The sequence below is a fragment of the Antechinus flavipes genome, chromosome 1 (genome assembly GCF_016432865.1).
Source record: "Antechinus flavipes isolate AdamAnt ecotype Samford, QLD, Australia chromosome 1, AdamAnt_v2, whole genome shotgun sequence".
Taxonomy (NCBI): Eukaryota; Metazoa; Chordata; class Mammalia; order Dasyuromorphia; family Dasyuridae; genus Antechinus; species Antechinus flavipes.
Window position 1 is genome coordinate 215,288,673 of NC_067398.1, and position 5,801 is coordinate 215,294,473.

The following is a 5,801-nucleotide window of genomic DNA, read 5'->3' on the forward strand; positions in this document are numbered from 1 at the left end:
CCATTTAGAGTTATATGCTTTTGTCCTGTATTTTTATTAGCTTTGACAAAAATCAACACCAAGTATTGACACAAACTGAATTTGAATTATCTCATCACCAAACATTAAACTAAGTTGTTCACAAGTAAAGAAGCACATTCAATTACATTGCTCTCAAATTTTTGTAGTAAAAGCAAAAAGATTTTTTTTGCAACACTAATAAAATAAAAATTATTTTAAATCTTTATTTCATTTATTTCACTTAATTTCTATTTTCATGAATATTTTATAATGTACACAATATATTAGTTCTATAACACATTTATATAATTTATAAATAAATATACATATGTTTGGGGTATGTTGTCAAAAAATCTTTAATGAGATACACAATCAAACAGAAAATCACTTCACTATACTTTACTATCTTTCTCAAGAATTGATTATAATAATGTACAAAATTTTTTTTTTTACAAAAAACATGCCACTTTATACAGGCCCTGCTGGAAGATCCTAAAATTTCTGTTTGTGCCTTGGGGGAACTAATTATCTAATTCAAGCCAATTAAATGATTGTAAACATTAAAGCTCCTGGAAAGTTTCTGTTTCTACCTCTTAGATGGGAACAAAGGGAATGTTAACCAAAGTGAATGGGGTCAATAGCACCTAGAAGGCAATAGAGATAAGAACAGGATCCATACAGTCTAAACAAATTACCTAGGGCTTTGGAAGGCCAGCACTGGGTCACCCAGCCAAAATTTGTTATAGGTTACCATGTTTCCCCGATAATAAGACCTATCACGAAAATAAGCCCTCCCCTTACTGTGTAAGATTCCTCTAAAATAAGCCCTCCCCCCAAAATAAACCCTATTGAGATTGCTACCGTAGTGAAGGTGATCCCCTGCGCTACACGCTACATTACGGTACCCTCTGTATGCACCGTCCCTCCCCTCCCCGCCCCGGGTGAAACGCACGCCATGTTCCGAGCTGCATCCAATCAGAGCTGCAGCAGTGAGCGCGTCATCCTGTTCTTCCCCAGTGATTTGCTTGCTGGCGCCATTGAGAGCAGTGCCGCGGAGGAGAGCTGAGGCAGGACAACATAAACATTCGGTATGTAAGCGGGAGTGAGGGGGCATGATGGAGGATAAAAGGGGCAAGATGGAGGATAAAAGAAGAACTCAGGGGGCATCATGGAGGATAGAAGGAGCACTCAGGGAGCATGATGGGGTTAAAACATTATTGAGGGGCATGATGGAGTGAAAAGAAGGACTAATGGTCATAATTTTATTATCCTGACTGCACAGGTCACCTATGTTTTGGCAATTCGTTTGGATGGAAAGAAAGCCACACCTCTAATCATCAGCAAGGGCAAGAAAGATAAGATTGAACGTGTATCAGGCATTTATATTCTTGGAACCGAAAAAGCCTGGTGTACACAAGCCGTTATAAGAAAGTGGGTTGATTTAATACTGCCACTTGTTATGCGAGGTAACCAAAGAGGTCTGATAATCTGGGATTCAGCCAGCACTCACCGCGCTAAAGAAATGAAGAACTTCCTTGCAGAGAGAAGAATAGATCAAGTAATGATTCCTGCAGGAATGACTGCCTATCTCCACACCTTGATATTGCAATAAACAAGCCATTCAAGGACCATTTGCACATGGAAGTCAATGACTACATTGAAAATAGAATGGAAAGAAATCAGCGTGGAAACTTTGTGAAGCCCTGTCTGCAAGAAGTCGTGACTTGGGTGAAGAAGTCATGGGATAAAATTACTGACAGCTGTGTCGCCAAGGCACTACGAGCAGGTTACCTGGACAAGACATGTTCATTTAAAGAGAGCTATATTGCCGGACATGACAGATTGGGTCCACTTCTTCTGAAGGAAATAGAGGCACAAGACATCCAGGATGGAATTCAGGGTATGGACACTTATGATGATGTTGTTGAAGAAGATGACATGATCATTATTGAATAAAGGTACTTTTTTTTGTTCACATTTACCTGTTTATTAAAATTGCTGTCAATGTTCAGTAAAATAAGCCCTCCCCTGAAAATAAGCCCTCTAGTGGTTTTCTGTCCAAAAAAATAATAAGACAGTGTCTTATTATCGGGGAAACACGGTATCTACAAATAACCATGGTAGCCAATTGGCATGAGATCAAATTCTCTGCCTTAGTCCCACAAGCAAGAATTTCAGGTAGGTTTCCTTAATAATTGGTTACTGGCAAAATGGAATATGACTAGTTCTCAATTCAGAGAAGGCTACTTGGGTCATTTGTGTCTAGCATGAGCAAGAAGGAATCTAGTAAGGGGTTTTCTCTCATTTTTAGACATTTGTTGTGATAAATTTTAAAGTAAGCAGTTATCTATTTAGTAAGGTAAGAGAATTTGCCTGTTTGAAGAGAGAATTCCAAGGACAAATAAAACATTTTTATTATTCACTGTATTAAGCATAAGTACTCTAAATAATAAATACCAGAAAGTAGTCAAAGCTTCCAGAACCCTAAAACATTTCACTTACAAACAATGCCCACTTCAGCTAAAACCTTCTTTATACCTGGGGCTCCCTTTGATGGCTTACTCTGAAAAAAAAACAAACAAAAAAAACCCAAAAACTTAGAATTATTGGTAACTCCCAGGGACACACTACTGTCCAAAGGGTCTAGTCCTCCATACATTAGACTTAACCTAATATATAAAAGCTCTTTTTCTGTCTCTTTTCCTCTCCTCTTCCTTTCTTTCCTCTTCTCTCTCAGTTCTCTCTCACTATTCCTTTCTCTATCTCTCTGTCTCTGTCCGTCTCTCTTTATCATTTCTCCTTTTATCATGCCTTTCAATTCTATTTGTCACTGTAGCACACCCAATTGATTCACCTGAAACAGGAACATTTCAAGAATACATATGTTCTTTATTCATTCAGCAATATCTATAAACATAACAAATATATGGATTTTTGGCTATGTTTATTTGTTACAAGGATTGTGTTTTTCTTTTTCCATTTGGGTGGGCAATTTCAAGGGCAAAGGAGAGCAATAGATACTGTTGAGAAGAAGGAGGAAGAAGAGGATGGGGGAAAGGAGGTGGAAGTGGAGAAAGAGAAAGGGGAGGAAGAAGAGAAGGAAAAGAAGAGGAACAATAAAAGAAGAAGAAAAGAGGATCATTAAAAATTCTCAAAATCACTATTGATTAGAGAAATGCAAATTAAAACAATTCTCAAGTACCATCTCACACCTCTCAGATCACCTAAAATGACAGGAAAAGATCCCCACTGGAAGGGATATGTAGGAAAGCCGGGACACTAATTCATTGTTGGTGGAATTGTGAAATGATCTAACCATTCTGGAGAGCTATTTGGAACTATCCAAAGGGCTATAAAACTGCATACCCTTTGACCCCACAATGCCATTAGTGAGTTTGCATCTCAAGGAAATCATAAAGGAGGGTAAAGGACCCACATATGCAAAATTATTTGTAACAGCTCTTTTTGTGGTAGCAAAGAATTGGAAAATGAATAGATGCCCCTCAATTGCGGGATGCCTGAATAAATTGTAGTATATGAAGATAATGGAATGTTTTTGTTCTATAAAAAATGATGAAGCTGATTTTAGAAAGTCCTGGAAAGATTTACATGAATTGATGCTGAGTGAAACAAGCAGAACTAGGAACACATTGTACACAATAACAGCAAAAATGTGTGATGATCAACTATGAAAGACTTGGTTCTTAGTAGCTCAGTGATCCAAAGCAATCCCAAAAGACTTTGGACAGAAAATGCCATCTGCCACCATAAAAAGAACTAAGGAGACTGAATGTAAATCACCACATACTATGTTCACTTCTTTTTTTTGTTTTGTTTTTTTTCTCTCTCCCATGGTTTTTCCCTTTTGCTCTGATTTTTGTCTCCCAATATGAATCATAAAATGATGTATATTAAAAATAAATAAATTTGCTAGGAAAAAAAAAAAGAAAAGAGGGTCATTGAATCATTTTTTAAAATGCACTAAAAAGAACAGAGGAAGTTCAGGAGGAAACAGACAAGTAAGACAACTTTGAAAGTAATCTATGCTATTTTTTCCTCTTTCTTTCTTTCTTTTTTTTTTTTTTCCTGGAATAGGGATAATATGGAAATAAGTTTTGTATGATATCATTTGTATAATGGGTATCATATTTCTTTCCTTCTCAGTGGGAATGAAATAGAGAAAAGCAGAAAATTTAGAACTATAAAATAAAATATAGTTTAAAGAAAAATCTATTCTAAATTTATCATATTTTTAAATAAAAGCTATATAAAATAGAGATTCTCAGTTCCCATATGATCTCTTTTTTGTCATATTTTGTACATGAAGATGTTTGTGGGTTTGGGGTAGTTAACTTAGATATAATTTAAACTTTTTAAAAAATTGGATAATCCTTTAGCCTAGACAATAATTATATTTTCATTTAATGAAATGAGGAAGTTGAAAAATTCAAATGGGTGTTAAGCAATGCAATTTGGCATTTAGACCCAATAATCAAATATCAAAAGGGCTGAGAGATCACAAAGTTCATTCATATGAGATACACAATTTGGTGGGCTACTCATAGTACTACCCTCAGAGAATCCATCCCTTCCCTGGTCTGAGTGAAATCACTGAAATTAGAGCTTACACACACACACACACACACACACACACACACACACACACACACCACTCTTGATGCACAAATAGCTTTTTAAAAAAGTTCAGACCAGCAGAATATCTGCCAAGTTACATTTTATGGGCATCATAAATACAGAAGGTAGCAAGAACAAAAGCCATTCTAGGAAACTAGTAGCTGTCCTTCCTTTACATTACATTACAGAATGGATCAACTCCAATTAGTCATATCAAGACTGTGTTGACATTTCAAACACAAAATTCTTATTCTTGGTCATGGGGGAGAAGGGTTATAGGAGTTGAACTCACAATCCAAACTGTTGTAACATAGATAAGAAACATTTTGAAATTAAATTCATGGCTTTTTTTATGTTAGAAATACCTCAGTAGAGAATAAATTGTTATGCCACAGTTCTCTTTAACTGTCCTGACTCAGTTTCCCTGCACTAGTTTCCCTTGTCTCAGTTTCTTTAACTGTTCTTTGTCAATCCCCTAAGTTGTAAACCCACCCCCCCGGTCCATTATTGAGGACCAATTACTCTAAGGTTATAAACTGTTAGCAAGATAAACAAGAGAGCAGACCTCCTGACTCTTTTCTGTCCTCAAGAATTTACAATATCCCTCTAAAATATTCCAAGATATTTCACTGACATCTTTATCTCTGTGTATTCAGACATCCTGTCTCTGGGTTTTTGGGGGTTTATGGCTTCCCCCATCCTGACAGCTTCTCACCCCTTTCTTTGTTCAGAGAAAAGGTATTTAAGAAGCTGGGATTCCTCCATTCATTGCGGGAGGCTGGAGGCTGGCGGCTGGCGGCTGGATGCTGGATTCTTTGAGATGACAGTCTCCTCCAGCCCTGGGACCAACATGGATTCCTTGGTCCCAGTATATCTTTATCTCTGTCTGACTGGATAATTTGAGACAAGAGTCCTATCCAGTCACCCTTACTCTCTCATTAATAAAATATTAAAAACTCTCTAATCTCTCTCCTGCCTCAGTTTCTCTGGCATTACAAAATCAGCCGATGGGGAAGATGGTTACAATCTGATCATGATAAGGTACTATACCAGCATACTTATATACACACACCTCTGCCCCATCCACCGTCACCCAGTCTTGTCCTTGGGAAGCATGTTTAGAGCATGTCCCCTTCTCTCCTCTGACATTGTCACTACTTTAGTGC

The 5,801-nt window shown here is 37.1% G+C and overlaps 1 long non-coding RNA gene across 1 annotated transcript; it reads left to right on the forward strand.

Moving 5' to 3' along the window:
* The first annotated feature begins 340 nt into the window (after positions 1-340).
* LOC127561085 (uncharacterized) lies at positions 341-3,951 on the forward strand. The gene is made up of 2 exons (XR_007953457.1): positions 341-1,958; positions 3,000-3,951. It is a non-coding gene; the product is annotated as an uncharacterized LOC127561085 (long non-coding RNA).
* The last annotated feature ends 1,850 nt before the right edge of the window (positions 3,952-5,801 follow it).